The sequence below is a fragment of the Haliotis rubra genome, unplaced genomic scaffold (genome assembly GCF_003918875.1).
Source record: "Haliotis rubra isolate DU_JTF1 unplaced genomic scaffold, ASM391887v1 Scf162, whole genome shotgun sequence".
NCBI lineage: Eukaryota > Metazoa > Mollusca > Gastropoda > Lepetellida > Haliotidae > Haliotis > Haliotis rubra.
In genome coordinates, this window is record NW_025765581.1 from 1751985 (window position 1) to 1775538 (window position 23554).

The 23554-nt window shown below is 40.4% G+C and overlaps 2 long non-coding RNA genes and 1 pseudogene across 2 annotated transcripts; 1 reads left to right on the plus strand and 2 right to left on the minus strand.

Annotated features, from left to right (window-relative positions):
- Positions 1-5400: 5400 nt before the first annotated feature.
- On the minus strand, positions 5401-7419 carry LOC124271680. Its single transcript, XR_006897103.1, has 2 exons — positions 7281-7419; positions 5401-5762 (listed from the first exon to the last, which is right to left on the minus strand). It is a non-coding gene; the product is annotated as an uncharacterized LOC124271680 (long non-coding RNA).
- A 708-nt stretch (positions 7420-8127) lies between these two features.
- On the minus strand, positions 8128-18099 carry LOC124271636 (annotated as a pseudogene).
- Positions 18100-22674: 4575 nt separating this feature from the next.
- LOC124271681 lies at positions 22675-23181 on the plus strand. Its single transcript, XR_006897104.1, has 2 exons — positions 22675-22803; positions 22848-23181. It is a non-coding gene; the product is annotated as an uncharacterized LOC124271681 (long non-coding RNA).
- The last annotated feature ends 373 nt before the right edge of the window (positions 23182-23554 follow it).

A 23554-nucleotide genomic window follows, 5' to 3' on the forward strand; every position in this document is an offset into this window, starting at 1 on the left:
TATTACTCTTCTCGTTTTGATTCATGATCTGGAACAGTCAAGACCTCTGCTTGCCATTTAAAGGTTGGATGTGTTACTCGTGACATTTGCACTTTTCGCAAGTGAAAATTCACAGTGTGAGTCAAACCAAGGATCACATATATTGTAATCCAGAGTTTTCCGGCTGATGCATCGTGCTAGGTGATGAAAGACTGCGCCATCGGGGCAGGTGATGAAGTACAGGGTCACTGAGCCACTTGGACAGGTGATGAAGTACAGGTTCACTGAGCCACCGGGGCAGGTGATGAAGTACAGGTTCACTGAGCCACCGGGGCAGGTGATGAAGTACAGGTTCACTGAGCCACCGGGGCAGGTGATGAAGTACAGGTTCACTGAGGCACCAGGGGAGGTGATGAAGTACAGGTTCACTGAGCTATTGGTATAGATGATGAAGTACAGGTTCACTAAGCCACTGGGACAGGTGATGAAGTACAGGTTAACTCAGCCATTGGTATAGATGATGAAGTACAGGTTCACTGAGCCACCGGGGCAGGCGATGAAGTACAGGTTCACTGAGGCACCAGGGCAGAGTGATGAAGTACAGGTTCACTGAGCCACCGGGGCAGGTGATGAAGTACAGGTTCACTGAGCCACTGGGACAGGTGATGAAGTACAGGTTCACTGAGCCACCGGGGCAGGTGATGAAATACAGGATCACTGAGCCACCGGGGCAGGTGATGAAGTACAGGTTCACTGAGCCACCGGGGAGGTGATGAAGTACAGGTTCACTGAGCCACTGGGGAGGTGATGAAGTACAGGTTCACTGAGCCACTGGGACAGGTGATGAAGTACAGGTTCACTGAGGCACCAGGGGAGGTGATGAAGTACAGGTTCACTGAGCTATTGGTATAGATGATGAAGTACAGGTTCACTAAGCCACTGGGACAGGTGATGAAGTACAGGTTAACTCAGCCATTGGTATAGATGATGAAGTACAGGTTCACTGAGCCACCGGGGCAGGCGATGAAGTACAGGTTCACAGAGGCACCAGGGCAGGTGATGAAGTACAATTCGGTTTATTCAATAATTCATGAAACACATGCTTTTCTCAGTCGTTATGCTTTTTGCGCTCGTAAGATTTGTTGCTTGCTACTGTATGGGGTTATGACGATGTAATATTGAATGAACACATAATTACTTTTGATGGTGTTTCTTTTGCCCCTGAATTTATACTGGTGTTCGACGAGCACATTTTAAACAGGGATATACGTTTATAATTGATGCAGCATATTTAATAATACGTATATCAGTGCAAAAAGATGCCAGTTTATTAGTTAGTCCATGTCCTTGAATCCAGTGAGCTGGTGAGATGTGTTGCTAGCTAGTTTATGACCATGAGTTCAGTCAGATAAGTAAATCCTTGATGCGACCTTAGGCCGATATCATCCCAAGCCTCAATATAGGTCAGGCAGCTGACGAAGCAGTCAAAGGGTGATATGTAGTATATAAAAAACGCCACACAGAAACATGTTTATTGTTTGCCGTAACACCAAAGCGTTAAAAGGTATCTCTTTCAAAAGTTTTATGTGTTGGACATTTCGAAATTTGATGCATCAGTGACAAAAATGATGTCCGGTGCAATTCCCTATTTGGCTTGTACCAAATTATTTCAGGTGAACAATTTACTAGACTTTGTATATGTTTATGACGGGTGCCACCGGTGGGGCAGGATATGCTTACCTTTTCGCGAACACCTATATTTCATAGTGATTCATAAACACATGCTCTGTCATTGTATCGCATGGTGACAATCACTGAATTGTCTGGTCCAGACTCGTTTTATTTACAAACAATATCGTACAGGTGTAATACTGCTGAAACAAATATGTGCTCATGATATAGTCCCAATTGTATAATCGCTTTGAGCATGCACATTGGATGGACTATAGCGCTATATGAATACCCATATATAACAATAATAATTTGGAAAGTGGAATGGGGTTTGTCGCATTTATTTGCAAGTAAATGAATTTTCACCTTATTTGAAAGACATAAGCAGGCTATGAACTGGAGCACATAATTTCAATTTCCCCAGGCTGACATCCAAACATGATATTAAAAGTGCATTGATATCCCTTATCCGCCAGATTGTAGTGTGATGCAAGCCTGGTTATTCCGCCCTTGTCACCTGACCGCCTCTATGTTGACACTTGCACATTACATTCAAGTTATCTCATATCATTGACGGACACATAGATGCTTGTACGCTCACTGACTCTTCTCATGTCGCTTGATTGTCATGATAACAGTGTCGCGAGAACGCTTTGTCATGATTATCAACATTGTATCGTTTCTAACTCGCATAACTAACTTTCTTCATATCTGTATTTACTTATCGAATGCAGGCATGTTGTAAACATGACCTCAAGACTGTTGCAAGAAATAATGTGTACACATTTTGCAACATGCATTGTTTGCCAATATTACACTGTAATATAATGGGTTTTCGCGACATGTTTAGTGAACTGACTAATGTGAAACTTCCTGATGACTGGAGTTAAAGCTCGTCACGCCAAAGGCCGGGTTCGATTCCACAATATGCGAAGCCGTGATATTTGTGATACATGTAGTCTCACCTTAGGCAAGTGAGTTTCTTCAAAATTGCCTCTGTTCACCCATCAGAAAATGGGTACCCAGTTGGAGAAAAGTATTGTGTCTTTAATTGGGTTATCCGGGGTAATAATAATCAGATTCAGATTACAGCGTCCAGTAAGCAACTATAATCAGATAGATACTAGGCGCTATATAAATGAATTATTATTATTATTATTATTTTTACAGATTAAGATGAAAATGCAGCAGAGAGGGTTTGGGTGATCCTGGCACAGGCCGGCTGGTAAGGCTCAGTGTCAGAAGGGCTGTGGAGCACCCGGGCACACTCCTGATCTGCGCCAAGAGTGTCTGGGGCTGAGGGTTACGGCGTCGCACCCGTCTGTCCAGGGCATCTCACAGATGTTCGATCGGGTTTAAGTCCGGTGATCTTGAGGGCCAGGGGAGCACATTGATGTTGTGGTTCTGGAGGAAGTCTCTAGTGTGACGTGCTGTGTGGGGCCTGGCATTGTCCTGTTGAAACAACTCCCTCTGGCGATCAATGATTGGAAGGAGGTGTGGGCGTAGGATTTCGTCACAGTACCGTTGAGCTGTCAGGTTGCCCTGGATCATCACCAAATCACTTCTCCTACGGCAGGTGATCGCCCCCCACATCATAGCACTGCCCCAGCCGAATCTGTCCACCTGGGGAACGCAAGCGTCGGCGAAACGTTCACGTCGAAGTCTGTACACCCGCATTCCAATAGAAATCATGATTCATCACTGAACCAGGTTCTACGCCAATTCGGTAGGTTCCAGGCCTAAACGTTGGTGCACCATTTAACTCGATGTCGACGATGTTGTTGTCGAAGCACAGGGCCAAAATAAGGTCTTCTGGCACGTAAACCAGCCTCTCTCAACCTGTTCCTGACGGTCTGTGCAGAAAGCCTCCTCAATCCGGGTATTTGTCGAGCGGTATTTATCTACCTTCCCTAGATAATGCCTGGTGTCCGTTAGATATTTGAAGAAAATCCAGTTCTTTAGGTATCTTGCTGACATGGGTAAAACGTTAAGGGTGAAATGAAGGTCAAGGTCACCAAAACTGATTGAGACCTTCCTCATACTGTGATGAGCCTATACTAGGTATCACATAAGAAAAGAACCTAGTCAAAGGTTCTTAAGATATTCCAATTCGAACGTACGCACGTATGTACGGAGGGAGCCAAATATTATAACCCGCTCTTCGCGCTAAACGCGCGGCGGGCCATAACAATCTATTGTGGAGTCATCAAATGTCACGCTTGTCCTGTAAATTGACATGAACACCAAATTGGTTTAGTCATATGTATTGTCAATACATTGAACATGTCATTTGTAGTGGTTGTACAAGTTTCAGTAAAATGCTCAAGATTAGATCGTTTTGGCACTGTAAGTAAAATAACTATGTGTCAGCATTTACTTTGTGTCAACAAAAATCTTAGAATTACAACTGATGGATGCAGAACAAACAATACTTGTCTTGCAAATTGAAATGAACACCATCTTGGTTTGGTCATATTTATTGTCTTTTTTATATTTATTTACACAAAGAGTACAAATGCATGCCCATATAAGGGTATGTGACTAGCAGACTGTTGGCTGAGGATGCTCATGATACACAGCTGTCTACACATCAGCTATGAATTATACATGTGTAATATACATGCACCAGGAAATATACACAGTAACACACGGTCAGACAGGAAGTATACCTGTCATAACACATTACCAGCTGATATACATGTACAATGGAATCAATGTGCAACATTGTTCTTTTATGAGGATATTTCTTTTGGCACATTTCTTTTTTATTTGGTAACATTACCCAAGGGAAATTTGACTCATAATATAATGAGTAGCAATCTATGCAATACATTTCACTCCGTAGTAATTATCAGTAGTTATTTATTGTCAATACATTGAACATGCCATATTTAGTGGTTGTACATGTAGCAGTAAAATGCTCAAGATTAGATCATTTTGGCACTGTAAAGAATGTAACTTTGTGTCAGCACTTAAATCTAAGTAAGGCACATCACAGCACTGCTTAAACATGCACCTAGGCTTCTTAAAAAGAATTATAAACAAATCGATATACATCTTGACATATCTGTTGATCCACTGTCATGTACAAGTTTGAGTACATTTCTATAAAAATAGATATAGGTCATGCTGTTTTTGTAAGGCCCATTGTCAAGCAGGAATTTATTTCATGAGTGCCACATTTCGATACAGATTCTTGTACCATTGTCAAACAGGAATGTATTTCACGAGTGCCGAAATTTCGATACAGATTCTTGTACCATTGTCAAACAGGAATTTATTTCACGAGTGCCACATTTCGATACAGATTCTTGTACCATTATCAAAGAGGAATTTATTTCATGAGTGCCACATTTCGATACAGATTCTTGTATTATTATTATAGGATATTTATATAGCGCACATATCCACGCACTAGTGCATGCTCAAGGCGCTGGTACATTTTCCCGCGATCATTGGATGTCAATATCAACTGCACATCGTATTAGCAATCTCAACTCCCTGGGGAGTATACAACTCTTGCTGCCACTAGGCGCACCGAGTTATTGTGGCTTTCTCATCCTAACGCGGTACCCATTCACAGCTGGGTGGACTGGGACACATAGTCACGGCACTTTGTCCAACTTCACTGCACGTTGCTGTACCCGCAACTAGGTGTTTGCACGTATTCATGTGGCCACCATCTGGACATATACCAACGGATTCGTGGGTTCTTTTAAGTGCACAGGGTTGTGTACTGTACACTAGGGGTTACCACTGTCAAATAGGAATTTATTTCACGATTGCCACATTTCGATACAGATTCTTGTACCATTGTCAAACACGAATTTATTTCACGAGTGCCACGTTTCGATACAGATTCTTGTACCATTGTCAAACAGGAATTTATTTCACGAGTGCCACATTTCGATACAGATTCTTGTACCATTGTCAAGCAGACATTAAGTCACACCCTCGAAATAAAAGAAGCTGTTATCCATATTGTCAGTATTGTACCAGTGCATAATCTTTAAGGAGAGAATTTGTGGTATCGACTTCTTTTATATAAGGAAGACAATGTTTCAGGGTATTATCTTTCTCCTTTATCACTTCTAAATGCCATTTGAAGGTTCCTCCATCCTCTTAGAATTACAGGGGCGGCTGGGTAGCCGAGTGGTTAAAGCGTCCACTCGTCACTCCAAAAACCATGTTCGATGCCCAACATGGGTAGTGTGTGTGAAACCCATGGTTCTGGTGTCGTCGTAACCTCATTCTCTCTTAGAATTACAACCCGCGCAGATCCAGGTTTGAAGTCGACTTCAGCAGCCCAATGCTTGTCGTAAGAGTCAACTAACAGGATTGGTCAGGTTCGCTGATGTGCTTGACACAAGTCACCGTATCCCAGTTGCATAGCCCAATGATGTGCTTGACACAAGTCACCATATCCCAGTTGCATAGCCCAATGATGTGCTTGACACAAGTCACTGTATCCCAGTTGCATAGATCTATGCTCATGGTGTTGATCACTGGAATGTCTGTTCCAGAGTTGATCATTTAAAGACTTCAGCCATCTAACTATTACTGAGTATGGTGTTAAACAACAAAAATCTTAGAATTACAACTGATGGCTGCAGAACAAAACAATACTTGTCTTGCAAATTGAAATGAACACCAACTTGGTTTGGTCATATTTATTGTCTTTTTTATATTTATTTACACAAAGAGTACAAATGCATGCCCATATAAGGGTATGTGACTAGCAGACTGTTGGCTGAGGATGCTCATGATAGTATATATTGATACACAGCTGTCTACACATCAGCTATGAATTATACGTGTGTAATATACATGCACCAGGAAATATACACAGTAACACACGGTCAGACAGGAAGTATACCTGTCATAACACATTACCAGCTGATATACATTTACAATGGAATCAATGTGCAACATTGTTCTTTTATGAGGATATTTCTTTTGGCACATTTCTTTTTTGAAATTTTGAAATTTGACTCATAATATAATGAGTAGCAATCTATGCAATACATTTCAACTCCGTAGTAATTATCAGTAGTTATTTATTGTCAATACATTGAACATGCCACATTTAGTGGTTGTACATGTAGCAGTAAAATGCTCAAGATTAGATCATTTTGGCACTGTAAAGAAAGTAACTTTGTGTCAGCACTTAAATCTAAGTAAGGCACATCACAGCACTGCTTAAACCTGCACCATGGCTTCTTAAAAACAAATTATAAGAAGGTAGATATACATCTTGACATTTCTGTTGATGCACTGTCATGTACAGTTTCAAATATATCAAAACATTGATATAGGTCACGCTGTTCTGTTCGAGGACAGGTAGTATCACCAGGAAACAGTTCCAACAGTTCAAAACAAACTCGAAGCTTCCAATCTTTTAATCCATAAATGTTGACAGTTTGTTTACAGTAAAGTTTGCAATGTACCAGGAATTGTTTGTAGAGAGTGTGGTAAAAAATTATGGTGGGGCCATGAACGCATAAGGAAAAACGTTGATTAGACCTTGCATATTGGAAGCGGTAATAACTCGTTTCGTTTTACGGTGTACAAAGGGAGATAGCTCAGCGGTAAATTAAATGAACACCCACAAAAGACAGAGAGAGGGAGACAACTCTAACTTGACTAGAACCATTGTTGAAGTACTACAATTATTATCAATTTAATGTAACAAAACACATGCTGTAGGTACAATTTCAAATATATCAAAAAATGAACAATGGTCATCCTAGGTATAAAGGTATGATTATTTGGTTTATAACCCAAATAAAGAATAATTTAATCCATAGACATTATACACATGCATTATTAGTTGTATCACCATTGCATCTAGTTTTGTGACACTAATGACTAGAGAGCATTACCGTAAGTAAAATATGATTAAAGTATGGTCCACATAAATACTGTTGATAACTAATGACAAGATATTTTATCAGCCCCTGAATAACAGATTTGTGCTATCACCAGAAAGATGACTTCATGAATTATCATGTCTGAGACTATCCACGTGGTGGGGTAGCTTGTTGGTTAATGCGTTTACTCGTCACGCCGAAGATTTAGGTTCAATTCCGCACATGGGCACAATGTGTGAAGCCTATTTCTGGTGTCCCCCCACCGTGATTATTCCTGGAATATTGCTAAAAGCCGCGTAAAACAACACTCACTCACTCACTCACTGAGACTATCCAACAACAGATTTTTATGGTAACAATCCATTTCAAATACGATATATCATAAACTCGTGTAGGTTAATAAAACAAGCATTATTGATTGACTTCAACAATCCTATCTATTGACTAGGGAGAAGTGAAATATGTCTACAGCATTGTCTGAACGCCTGGCTGTCCCTTTCTCTGCACTCCTCCCTCGTAACAAATAGTGAACTGCGTCAATATTTCAATGAGAGTTTGTTCTAAAAAAGTAAAAGAGTAAATTCTGCAAAACATCACAGAGTTGGTCTGATGTTTTGATCAGCGTTTCACTGAGCATTTTATGTTTATTAGTTAATCAAAAACATTTTACACTGGGATGTTAACACAATTCAGAGACAACCTGTTCTACGTAAAACAATGACTGTAGAGTTAGTTATGTTTTACTCACGGCCCCCACACTCCTCCATGTAGTTTGGGGTCACACTTGGGGTCAGGATCAGGGTACCTGGGGGGTACTGCTGTTTTCTGGTAGTACTCTAGTCGGTCCAGAAGCTTCTTAACAATGTCTGGTTGTGATGCTGACAAGTCATTGTGTTCATTTGGGTCCTTTGCGATGTCAAACAGCCATAGGTTCTTCTCCTTATCATCCGTGTCCACAACCGTCTCCTTGCTGAGATGTGGCGGCGGAATCCAGCTACCGTTTCCTGAGGGTGGAAGAAGACTGTGTGACTAATAAAACAAGGACTTCTGTGTAAAGGTCCTTTATTCGATCTACGAGCATGGTAGCCATTACACAGGAGCCAAGGGAGATCACTCTACTGGCATACTTTACATTGATGTTACTTGTTAAGAGTATAAATGCTTATATTGATCCTTTGTTAGTTATTATCTTAAGTACAGGAACATTTCATCACAGAAGTCATACATAAACTTTTATTTCATCAGTTTTAAAGCGCTGGAACTGTCTTCCTGAGGTAAGGGGAGGTAACTGTCTACAAACGTCCACCCTTGTCAAACTAGCCTGGAATTTCACACCTCAACCATAGCCTAACCATATCCCTCTTGGCCAATCAGTTCCTTTCTTCATATTACTTACCAAAGTAAATAAAATGGTGGCACTGCACAAAACAGTATGTTCATTAATCAAGATTGTAATAAAACGTGTCCTACCTCACAAAGAGCATTAAATTACTACAGCACCTTGACTAAAATCATGTGTACCCCTTTGTCAAGTGTCAAACAAAACAAGTACTAAAATCTGTACTTTATTGAGAAAACTGTAATACCAAGTAAAACAAATGTTACATTTGACCACTTTCTAAATGGCATTGTGTATCCGTAGTCTGACACCTGTCACCAGCTACAGTATTAATTGAGTGAGTTTAGTTTTACGCCGCTTTCAGCAGTATTCCAGTAATATCACAGCAGGAGACAGTAGAAATGGACTTCACACATTGTGATTATGTGGGGAATCGAACCTGGATCTTTGGCGTGATGAGCGAACACTAGGCTCGCCTACCACCCTACAGTATTAAGCAGTGAGTGTCCACAAACCTGGACTTCCTGTGATGAGCTTCCAGTCTCCGACTCGTATAGCTGCTCTGATCCGCGTGTCGAAGGTGTTGTTGTTAAAAGCTTAGCTCCCTTGGGTTGTGTCAAGATGTCAATGTTGTGTAGGAGCTCCTTCCTCGGACTGGCTCCACCTTCACTGGAACAATGGCAAATTGATGTAAGACTTTCCCTTCTTGTGTAAGCAAGTAAACATTGCTGTCATTGTGACATATACTACTGAAGAGACCTCCTTTTTCCAAGCATATAAATTGTAAGCAAAAGGTTTCAAATTCATACTTCATAGATGGGAAATTTACCCTAACATGTCTAAATTCAACACAGAAATTTAAATCATTTGAACAAGTTAAACCATCAAACAACACACAAACACTCAGCACGTCTCAACTTTCAAACAGCCATAGGTCCCTTGCTTGAATGACAATATTAAGATTAAGAAATATGTTATCTTCAAAACAAATCTAATTGGGCCTAGAACAATCCGTATTTTCAGGGTCTGTGAGGCAATTTGGACTTGCCAATTGATCCTAGCCTTGAGCAGGTCTTGTATTTAATTTATTCTCAAGGCTTTGGGAGATAGACTAGCTCTACGCTATATTTTCTCTGCTATTGTTGTTGTTGATGATGATGATGATGATGATGATGATTTGGATAGTTTGCATGTGCTTCCCGGCAATATGCATATTTCGCATAATTTTCAAACTCTACATCAATACTAGCATACCTGATGGTCTTCCATTGGTCAAATCCATCCAGAGGCTTTGTTCCATTGGTGTTCCCGCCAGCCACACCCACCAATGTTGGGAACCAATCAGAGACATGGATCAGTTGATTATTGACAGTTCCTTTGTTCTTCAGCATATCACCATACACAAAACCCACACCATGGAATCCCCCTTCCCATAACGACGCCTTCCACCCCCTTAGTGGCCAGTTGTTTCCCCCTGCGTGGATCTGACCGCCATTGTCTGAAACACGAGTACTTTGTCAGGACAGTCATGAATAATTAGTAGACTCGCATAATTCTACAACATTCTCAAATACAAAACTTCTAGTCTTCAAGCTTAAATAAACCCTGCAAACAACCTATGCTTGTCATAAAACTAACGTGATGATCGAGGTGTGTGGGGGGAAAGGGGGTTTAGGCTCTCTAACTTCGTTGTCACATGTCATTGTATCCCATTGTATGAGATCGATGCTCATAGTGTTGATCACTAGATTGTCTGGTTCTAGATTGTTCTGACTCGATTATTTACAGACCGCTACCATACAGCTGGAATATTGTGGAGGGCAGTATTAAGCAACAAACAAAAGTCAAACTTAAAGGTCACATGCAACGTAAAACACAACTTTGCAGATTCTGATACCTTTCGGTTTGGACAAATCATCAAAATGCAAATTCAAACCGCGCGAAATCGGAGTTCAAACGAATCACTAATTTTCCCCAGCGATTGGGGAAAAAGTGGTTTTAACAGCTGGGCTGCGCTCATAGCACTTGCGCAGTGAAATAGAGTTCGCGCAGCTTGGAAGCGGGTTATCCGGATTATAAGGTCGTGAACAGGAGTAGTCTAATCAAAACAAATAGTAAATGATCTGCTCATTACATAAAAGAACCTTGTTAGGATCTAGATCTACTCAGCTATGTGTCATACAGTGAGGCGTTCGACATTTCAAGACGGAAAACCTTCGCTGGCGGTGAATACTCGGTGAAGGCTTTGGTGTGAGCTATTTTTCTAATATTTTGTTGATATTTCACAGGCGAGCTTTTATATGTTATGCCAGTAGATTACCGATTTAACTGTTTATATAATTTCATTTGTCTATTTCACCACACGTTCTTCTTACCGAGTCACTTTCTCAGTTCGATACTTAAAAGCAATGTCATTATTTAGCGTTGACAGAATTTCTAACTGTGATATAGATATGTCGTTGTCACAGACAAAACTCAATGTCTGTTTTATTGACACCTATGTGTCTGCCTGCCTGTCTGCTTCGATCACTTCGATCACTGACCACATGCAATTTGAACTTAACACCTATCTGGCTATACACCATAAATAAAACGTATTGATTTATGACCCGAGTTCGGTCTCTGTCACATTATGTAATTACACAGACAGGCAGGTGTGATACTTGTACACCTGACATGCTATGATGTCTGTTGATTGCAAAATGTTATACACAAAAATGAGCTTGTATTTACAAAACCCAACATCTCTATATATACACACACAATGAGCTGTGAGGGCATCTGCAAATGAACCAGCCGTTACACTTGAGTGCACACCCACCCGCTCTGACTGGGTTCGGTATCCCGGCTGCTTCGTTTCTTGGGAAGTAAACGCAAGTACAAAACATTGCACTTTTGATTCGCGATTGTACGCTTATAATTTTGTTTATATGTTTTTCATAATCAGCAATGCATATTATATGTCATGAATAAGTGATAATTGTGTTTTTAATTATGTTTGATTTTTTGGTTGCATGTGACCTTTAACCATAGCCCGTGAAAATCTTTTTTCTAGCTAATCTTACTGACCTACTTAAATCTGACCTACTTAAGTCAGAATGGAAGAGAAGTTTTATGAGACTTGAGGGAAATTTAGCTAGACCTATTCAGAGGTCACATTCAGTCCAAGTCCTGACGTAGATTACAGTAGAAATTCCAAGTTTGAATATAAACTTACCAGTACCTCAGAATTTACTTACCTGTGGAAGACAATGAGGGTATTCTCCAGCTGGCCAAGTAGCACTGAGAGCTGCAGTGATGTTTCCGATCCCCTCGTCCATACATGCAGTCATCCCTTGAAGTTGAAAACATGTAAACGATAAACATCGGGGGCCCCATTGCACAATGTGATCGTAATAGCTATGATGATCATAAGTCGATGCTGAGGTATGTGTGTTACAATCATTTTACCTCAAGATCGTTTCGTGGAACTGGGCCCTGTATGGTTGTTTTGTCGACAGCCGGACCATGTGAATAAGAACACACATGGGGTGTCATTCTTGATTTCGACGGTTTTCAAGAAGGTCGATAAATCACTGTAAACCATTAATTTTGACAATCATCTTGCATCACACAGTTGTTAGTGTTTGTTCCTAGACAGTTTTTGTTTGAAAACGAAAATCGTACACATGCAAATTTCACGTCATACACCAATCATCTTTCAAAGAGCGATTACTGTAATAACAACTATGGTTATAAAGAGTGCAAGTGGTGATGGACTCTCAAAACATTCACTATTATCATATGAAGATTGGCTGACTAAATTATAAATGAAGTTTCACTAATTTTCAATTATAAGAGGTAAGTTTGTCCAACAAACACTGCTTACCTACAGCAAAATGTTCAATATTTTGTCAGATTAACTCTTTTCCTAATGGTGAAGCATACTGCCGATCAAGGAAAGTTAGACAATTACAAGTCATGATATAGCAGACATATTGGTAAAAACAGATTAGAACCCTAGTCACTCTGTGTGAGGAGAAAGAGGCCATACACTGGACTACCTACTGAATATGTCAGGTTTAACAGTGACTATATTACCGGCAAAACTGCGCCTGTTCAAGTCTTTGATGTGGCTGTACGGATTCAAATATTTCCCTGGGACCTGCAGAGGTCCGTGCGTAGACTGATAGGCGAGGTACAGGAAAAATGGCTGCAAACAAAGGAAAAAAACCATGATGAGCCTACAAGAAACTTACCACTGTCAAAGCAGTGGGTGAGTTCAAATTTAACATCACATGAGCTATAAGCCTATTTTAGCTATGAGACCAAGTTAACACATGTACACAAGTATTGTATATACACAAAGTCACACTTGAAAGCAAATTTTATTAAAAAATAATAATTTAAAACATGTACTATAACAATATCATTTTATGTTTTGGTTGTTGTACCACATTTGATGGCCATCCTCTAAACAGTCTTCAAGGATGACACATGGGCCACATCCTACACATGTCCTTGGTGATTTCTCACGTCAAGGGGATACAGCAACCCTACCTTGGACCACCAGGAGTCAGATTCCAAATCCCATAAAGCATGTTTGGAACATTATGAGATCCTCAATACAAATCTGAATGTATTACAACAAGCCCTCCATGAAGAATAGAATGCCAAACCACAATGTCAAATTAAATGTCTGATATAGTCAATGAGAAGGGTCTGGGATATTGAAAATGTTGGGTGTTGCCATACTTTTTCCATGTGTATACTATGAGATGCCAGCAAAATATGCTTGACTATGGGCCTTTTATCACAAGTGAAGCTCCAGTCACAGTTAAAAGGCAATCAGAGTTAGTGTGTGCAGCAAAACTGGCTGACAAAGTCACCACACATACACTGACGTTAATTTCAAGATTTAAACTGAAATTGAAATGAAATGAAACATTCTCGATGGAACTTGCACCTACTTTGGACTCATCATGATCCTTGATCACACTGATAGCCCTCTCCGTAAACAGATACGTTGAATAGTGGCCGGTCTCATTGAAAACTGGGGTTGTATTGTTATGTAGGTCAAAGGCCACAATACATATAATTGGCATCGTGGTTGTCGCAACGATTGTGTGTGTGAAGTAGTCCTCGCTGCCAGTCAGGTAGCCTGCAAGTTGTTAAGAGTAAGTATACATAGGGGTAAGTAAAATTAAAAGGTGATGTTTAGTAAATGAATCTATATACTAAATACATGTTGTAATATGTTTAGACAAGTTATGAGTGAGTGAGGGTTGACACAGCTTTAGGCAATATTCCAGCAATAGCATTGCACCATGTGGAGAATTGAAACCGGGTCTTTGGCTTGACGAGCGATGTTTTAACCACTGTGCTACCCGTAGCTCCCTACTGTGACATACATATCCATCACTAGCCACTGCTACAGTGATGTACATATCCATCACTAGCCACTACTACAGTGACATACATATCCATCACTAGCCACTGCTACAGTGACATACATATCCATCACTAGCCACTGCTACAGTGACATACATATCCATTACTAGCCACTGCCACAGTGACATACATATCCATCACTAGCCACTGCTACGGTGACATACATACCCATCACTAGCCACTGCTACGGTGACATACATATCCATCACTAGCCACTGCCACGGTGACATACATATCCATCACTAGCCACTGCTACGGTGACATACACGTCCATCACTAGCCACTGCTACGGTGACATACATATCCATCACTAGCCACTGCTACGGTGACATACATATCCATTACTAGCGACTGCTGGAGTAGTGACATACATATCCATCACTAGCCACTGCTACGGTGACATACATATCCATCACTAGCCACTGCTACGGTGACATACATATCCATCACTAGCCACTGCCACGGTTACATACATATCCATCACTAGCCACTGCTACGGTGACATACAAATCCATTACTAGCCACTGCTACGGTGACATACATATCCATTACAAGCCACTGCTACGGTGACATACATATCCATCACTAGCCACTGCTACGGTGACATACATATCCATTACTAGCCACTACTACGGTGACATACATATCCATCACTAGCCACTGCCACGGTGACATATATATCCACCAATAGCCACTGCTACGGTGACATACACGTCCGTCACTAGCCACTGCTACAGTGACATACATGTCCATCACTAGCCACTGCTACAGTGACATACATATCCATCACTAGCCACTGCTACAGTGACATACATATCCATCACTAGCCACTGCTACAGTGACATACATATCCATCACTAGCCACTGCTACAATAGTGACATACACATCCATCACTAGCCACTGCTACAGTGACATACATATCCATCACTAGCCACTGCTACAGTGACATACATATCCATCACTAGCCACTGCTACAATAGTGACATACACATCCATCACTAGCCACTGCTACAGTGACATACATATCCATCACTAGCCACTGCTACAGTGACATACATATCCATCACTAGCCACTGCTACAGTAGTCACATACACATCCATCACTAGCCACTGCTACAGTGACATACATATCCATCACTAGCCACTGCTACAGTAGTGACATACATATACATCACTAGCCACTGCTACAGTGACATATATATCCATCACTAGCCACTGCTACAGTAGTGACATACATATCCATCACTGGCCACTGCTACAGTGACATACATATCCATCACTAGCCACTGCTACAGTGACATACATGTCCATCACTAGCCACTGCTACAGTGACATACATATCCATCACTAGTCACTGCTACAGTGACATACATATCCATCACTAGCCACTGCTACAGTGACATACATGTCCATCACTAGCCACTGCTACAGTGACATACATATCCATCACTAGCCACTGCTACAGTGACATACATATCCATCACTAGCCACTGCCACAGTTTAGACCATGAAAACTAGAATTGGTCTTCAGCTACCTAGGCTTTTATTACAGCATCTAACGGAATTAGGTCGCTGACTTGGTTAACACACCATCATATTCGTATTCATATTGTATATAATAAATGTTCATGACGTCAATCACAGGATTGTCTAGTCCACACTATATATTACAGGAATATTTACAGGCTGCCATGATATAGCTGGAATATTGCTGAGTGCCACAAACAAAAAAACAAACAACACACATTTTCAGTTGACATCTTTCCTTACCATAGTATGAATCAAATCCCCGATTGGTAGGCAGGTAGCCATCTTTGTAGAAACCCAGATGCCATTTGCCGACAGCGTGGGTGGAGTAGCCGGCCTGTTTGATCTTGTCTGCTACTGTGGGGCTGTCTAGCGGGAGGCCATTGGGCTGAACGGCCCAGATGATACCGTGTTGTAAACCTGTGTGAATCTGAAAACATGACTAAAGTCATGAACACACATGCCATTTAGAAAGTGGTCAAATGTAACACATGTTATATCATTATATTATTTTAAACACTTTCTCAGTAAAGTACAGATTCTAGTTCTTTTGTTGGGTTGAGTCCAGTGAGCAAAATAGTTTCCAGATGTTGCTAGCCAGTCGGGCTAGCTATGCTTGAAAGTTACTTGCCCATAAAATAATTCACTAGCCCGAAATTTGAATATAGACACAGGTTTCATCATTAAGCTGCTAATATGATGAACATATTTATCAGGCCATCATTTTGCATGATTTTAAAGTGTGTTATAACTTAACAAGTCTGAGGGAGTGATATAGTTACAAAATGACCCACATGAAAATTCACAAGCCAGCCGGGCCAGTGATTGAGGAGATTTACTGGCCTGACTGAATTTTGACTAGCCACAGGCTAGTGGGTCAGTGGCTAAGTCACACACTGTTTGAGTCCCATCCGGGATTCGAACCAAGACCATCAGAGTCAGGCATCTAATCACCAGCTCACAAAGTCAGCCACCTAATCACTCAGCCACCGGGGATCCCAAGTGGAAGTCGGACAACTACAGCTTGTGGAGTGGACTGATTGTTGTGCCCTATTGTTGAAAATTTGGAAAGCGACTACTGGGACAGAAATATTGCAGTTGAACATGAAATAGAAAAAAGTGGTAATTGAAGTGTTGTTTTCCGGGACAGGTTATTGTAACGAATCTATGTATGCATGCTTTGCACGGATGCAACATTGATAACATTCTCTGCACCCTATAAAATGAAGATAACCCGATCTGCCGTTTGTGCCATTTGACCTCCCGGGTCATGCATATGTAGAGTAGCTCAGATCAAGCTGAACAAGCTGTAGTAGTCTAGACCACGGACTTTGTGTACCCCTCTGATAAGTGTAAATTGTCACGGCTCCCTGCAGAAAGGCTGGGCAGTGGGGAAAATAATGTGGTTCAGTGACTGTGAGACAGACTAATTAAATCTATTCTCACCAATGGGCTAGAAGAATGTATACATAAGACACTCTAAGAGTTATACAACAGATGATACAATCGAAATTCTGTAGAGATATTTAGCTTATGTAATTTAATTCAGAGAAGTTATGACCAGGAGTATTGTAGATAACAGTTTCTTAATTAAGTATATTGATACATAGTGTTCCTGGGCTACTTGTTCCTTCATCAGGTGAATGACAAGAATACCCGGTATGTAAATATCCCTTTTATCTGTGTTCAATTAAAAGGGTGGAGGTGGAAGCTGGTGTTGGGGGAAGGAACACCCAAATATATTGAATGTTGGGGAGGGTAAAAAATACACATTTGGGGTGGAGGATGGGGTTGGCGAATCTGATTTTGCATTTTTTTTAAATGACAAGCATTGGGGGCAGGGTGGCGGTGGGGTGGGGGCCTTATCTTCTGTTTATCAATGCACCAAAAACATCTGTCAGTTAAGTCCACGGGAGTGAATGAATGACAGGTTGTAGAATACATAGTTTATAACTGGTAAGGGTAGGACTGACTCACCTGGTACCTCCCTGACATGAACTGGGACCGTGTCGGGGTACAGATAGGCTGGACATAGTAGTTTTCCAGCTTCACCCCAGCCGCGGCTAACTTGTCAAGATTTGGTGTTTTTATCTCCGACTTGTGGTACCCGATATCATGGAATCCGTAATCGTCAGCGAGGATGAAAATAATGTTCGGGCGACTTGACTTCGCTGACAAAACAGTGCAACATGCACATAACAGCAACACTTCTGCAAGATGCATGGCTGTCACGAAACTGCTGAAGATCCAGATGTGTCGAACGCCTACATTTCGGAGCAGGTCACTGGTGATCATGTGACAATGTTTGATCATGTGACTTGTGCGAACTCCTCAACAGTGCTGCTCCATTTACTGTGTTGTGATAAGTATGGTAACCGCGGGACAATATTTCAGATAAACCTACAGTCTTCTATACTCCCTGGATTAACAAACAGTACATGTATTTCCTGTAAATAATCGAGTAATGACCAGACAATCCAGTGATCAACAGCCTGGGGCCGTATTTATAAAAATTCTAAGAATTAAAAGGAACTGTGAGCCAGGGTGAAAGTGCTCTTCACGCAACCGCTTGGCTTCTTGTAACGACACATATACTATTCCAAAAAAGAAACGCATAACCCAGAAATCTGTTGCGAAAATGTTGTATTTTCAAACATGTATAACTCGTCCACAAATAGACTTTAGTGCATGAATTTTTACATCAGTTTAGAAGAAGGTAATATCTATACAACCGAGTGGATAATTTTAGATAACGGAGACGTTGAGCGCGATGGTGACCACCTAGCATGGTCCCGACGTCGGGTCTCCTGACTCTCAGTCCAATCTCTCTCAACCTGTTCAGTACAGTTTGACCGGATATCCTCCGAAGTCCAGGCACCCTGGCTGCTGTGCTCTCACCCGTGGCAGTACGACCACGCAAATGTAGTACCCGGATGTACCGATCCTGGCCTGCAGTGGTGACTCGAGGTCTGCCTGTACGGGGACGGTCATTTGTTATATCTGTTTGGTTGTAACGAGCTGCAAGCAGTGATAGCATGCTCAGATTAACATTCAGACGCCTGGCAACAGAAAACTGATAACCTCTAGTGTGCATTCTTTCAATGGCGATGTTCCGTGTCGCAGCGTCAAGACGTGGCGTAGTGATTTGACCTAGAAACTCCTTCAAAACGAATGCAGGTTTCCGAAAGTAATCTGGAGTTTCATAGCCAGACAGTGCATGCTCTTTGCTGCACAATTTCAACTGGAAGGTGATTTCTGTTGCATTGTGGCGATGCCTTTTTCTTGTAAGAAATCTCATCAAAATCAACATTTTCAGGTAAAGTCGATTTATCACTTGTGCAATAGTGTAAAATCATGTTATCAACACTTTTGTTACATATTTTGACAATTGTTTGAACACAATTGGTAATTAATCGATTTCAGAAATACAAAACGACTATGCGTTTCTCTTTTGGGATAGTATATTAGGTGAACTGAACTCACTAACTCTCTGGGCCAGACTACACTTGAATATTCCGGAATAGGCCTAGACATTTCCAAAGCAGTCTTTTCTCCCAAACCAGGGATAATCTACAGCAATCCGTCTTCTATTCTCCCTGCCCAAACTAAACGTAGTACTCAGTACACAATTGCCTCCCACAGAATCTTAACAGAAACAAATTAATGCAAATATACACATGGAAATAATATTGCAACACCTATGATTTTTTAACTCACATATAACCTTTATATTCATATCATAGTTTTGTTTGTACGATTATTAGACCCTTCAGGTGTACCATACGTTACTTGTAGATATGCTAGGGAAAACTTCATTTAAATCCGTCATTAAACAAATATAATTTTTCTGATCTTACTGCTTGAAAATCAATTGACTTTAGCAAATGTGGGGTCTCCTCAACTGGCAATGGCTCATGTCACTGAGGGCAATTGCAAGAGATTGGCATCCTTAATCCACCAGCCGATTGGCCGGAAAACATCAGCAAACCATGTGACGATCAGACACAATCTGATTGGACCTCTTAGACAGGGTTTTGCTGTCAATGACCATCCTCTGATCTCAAGGTCAGTCATTATGGACGACAATGCTTAGTCACACCGTGCACATGTTTGAGGCATGAGGGTCACAGAGATCTTCCAGTAAAACATATTGATGGAATGAAACAAGCCTTCCATTTAAGAATGAAACGCAATGCCCCAACGTCAAACTCAAAGTCTGATAATGTCAATGAGGAGGAGGGTCAGTGATGTTATTGCAGTTGGAGGACGTTACTCAAAATATTGACACTGTTCTCGGCTATTGTATATTGATACTTATGTAGTTTCTTGAGGATCGTGTATGTCATAATCTTGAAAATGACTCCACTTATTAATCTTTGAAACATTTCCTGTATTGTTGTTACACATTGTCATTTGAGCCTTGACTGAAGTCTGTGACGTCATGGTATTCTGACCTCATAATGCAGTGATGACGAGGACACACTCTGGCACAATGGTGACTAAGCAACCTATGCGGGCCGCATGGAACTCTGGGTAGGAGAGTGATTACGAAGAGTGTATATCCTGCCTCTATAATCCTGATTTTGTTCACGGTAGTTTCAATTTTATTTTAAGATATTCCATTGTCATTCTAGAATTGTGAAAACTGGGGAAAATGACCAACGAAAATGTACATCGCAAATCTGTTTTCGACACATTACCACAGCCTTTAGTGTGTTTGTTGCAAAATATGAAAATCAGATATATTATTACTCGAGAACAGAAGTGAGAAAATAGCATAGAAGAGATCACGGGTATCTGGGTTTGTTTTATGAAATCACCAGCGAATATTCTGAAACGTTGCCGTTTGTAATGCTACTGAAAATACACAAACACGAACGCTTTTGCTGTATTCGATACTGTATAACTCGTTAATATCCGGGTAAGAATGGGCCTTCAGGAACCATGCTTGTCTTAAGAGGCAACTAACGGGATCGGGTGGTCAGGCTCACTGACTTGGTTGACACATGTCATCGGTTCCCAAATGCATAGATCGTGATGTTGGTCAAATATGACATATGTCATATTTGGGATTACACTTAGTAGTAAAGTACAGATTCTAGTACTCTCAGAGTCAGGCACCGAATCGCCAGCACACAAAGTCGTCGACTGAGCAGGTTAGGCGTCTGACTTTGTGTGCGCTGGCGATTAGGTGCCTGACTCTGAGGGTGAGGGTTCGGAGAATCCCGGATGGGGCTCAAACTAAGAAAAGTACTAGAATCTGTACTATACTAAGAAAGTGTAATCCCAAACATAACATATGTTACAGTTGACCACTTTCTTAATGGCATTTGTGTATTCATATTTAAAGACCGCCTCATATATCTGGAGAGTGCAGGGTTTGGCGTTAAACAAGCATTAAAAACCCTAGAGTTTAGGATGACAAAATCACGTTTCGACTTGGCAGGTCACGAGACGTCTATTAAATGGCACATATTTCACACTCATCTGCAACACATACATCCCTGAATTCTTCAAACTTTTTAGAATCAAACGGCTAAAGGTCATTGTCACCAATACAACGTGCCTTGATAATTTAAAAATAAAACAGAAGTAGAGTAGCTCAACATAGATGTGAAACCGAACGCTGTGCTCGGAAGAGTGAGTGAGTATGGTTTTACGCCGTTTTTAGCAATATTCCAGCAATCTCACGGCGCGTTTGTAAACAGACTTTACTTTATGAACAGTATTGAGTCTCGAAGTTCCTGTCGGTTAGAAGGATGTGATGCTATGTGTGGGGCCATTTGCACTGAAAACGTTTTATGTTGTGCATTGTTCTACGCAATGGTTTTTTTTGTTTTGATTGAAACAAACGAAATTGCTAATTTACTAATTAACACATTGTTGCTACGGGACTGGGTTCATAAGTCACTACGCAAATTGGTCTCACCATGGATATGCACTGATGTTACCGTGTCATATATGTTTGTACGCCAAGACATGAAACATATGACATCTCTCAAGGAAAAGTACATACTTTGTACATTTTGTGTGTTCCTTAGGGAACCACCATTGATCTTTGAAAGAGATAAAGTTTCGATACAGATTATTTAGCCCATACAGATTACTTTACCGTTGTCAAGCAGGAATTTACTTCGTGAGTGTCACGTTTCCATACAGATTCTTTGTACTGTTGCCAAGCAGGAATTACATTGCACCCATGAAAGCAAAGAATTTGTTATCCATAAGGTTTGTCAATATTGTACAAGTACATAACCTTTAAGGAGAGATGTTGTGGTATCGACCTTTTAAATATAAGGAACTCTATGTTCCAGAGTATATGCTTTCTCTTTCATCACTTCTAAGAGTCATTCTAAGGCTCCTTCATCCTCCTAGAATCACAACCCCTGAACATCCGGGTTAGAATAGGTCTTCAGCAACCCTACGGACTTGGTTGACACATGTCATTGTATCCCAATTGCATAGATTGATGCCCATGATGTTGATCACTGGATTGTCTGGTCCAGACTTAATTAGTTAAAGACCTCCACCATATAGCTGGAATATTGCTGAGGGTGATGTTAAAAATCAAACACCTTAGAATTACAACTGATGAATGCAGAGCAATAAAATCTATTATGCAGTCATGAAATGTCACACTTGTCCTGTAAATTGACATGAACACCAAATTGGTTTAATCATATTTATTGTCAATACAATGAACATGTCATTTGTAGTGGTTGTACAAGTTTCAGTAAAATGCTCAAAAGGCATCATGTAAGCCCCATAGGTTGCAAAGCTCTATATTTAGATTGTATTGGGATTTGTCCAACTTTCATTAGCAAAGTCATGTGCAAGCCAAGGCTTACGCTACGCACCTCACAGCTCTGTTGTAAACCTGCACCCAGGTTGTTTAAATACAAATTATAAACAAATAGATATACATCTTGACATTTCTGTTGATCCAATGTCATGTACAATTTCAAATATATCAAAAATAAATATAGGTCATGCTATAGGTACAATTTAAAATATACCAAAATAAATATAGGTCATGCCAGATATAAAGGTAAGATTATTTGGTTTATAACCCCAAATAAAGCATAATTTAATCCATAAACATTATACACATTCATTATTAGTTAAGTGTGGTTCTGTATAAAAATATTGTGTCTAGTTTTGTGACACAATTAACTAGGGAGAATTACTATAAGTGAAATATGACTAACATATCGTCTACATCAATACTATTAATAACTAATAACAAGATATTTTAACAGCTCCTGAATAACCCATTTATACTATCACCTGAATGTAGACTTGATGGATTATTTAATCAATAAAGTTGACTGAGACTATCCAACAATAGACAATTCTCTTAAAAAGCAAAAACAAACGTTTTTGTATGGTAACAATCTCTTTCCAGTATGATATATCATAAACTCCATGTAGATCAATAAAACAGTATTCATCAATCTTGTCTTAATCTATGATGCACATAATAACAAAAATATTGTAATCAGAGGTCTGAAGTGTTACAGTCCATCTGATTTTGTGAACTTCTGAAGCCCAATGTCATAGGTGCAGTGAGATAACTGTTAGTAATTAGAGTTGGTTAATGTAATTTGAAACCTCAGATTGCTGAGTCTCTGGAATGTACACATGTGAACCACAACAATAAAATAGAACAACACACAAATTGTATCTTACCCATGTCATGAAACATTCAGACAGTCAAAACAAAATATTACCACTGTG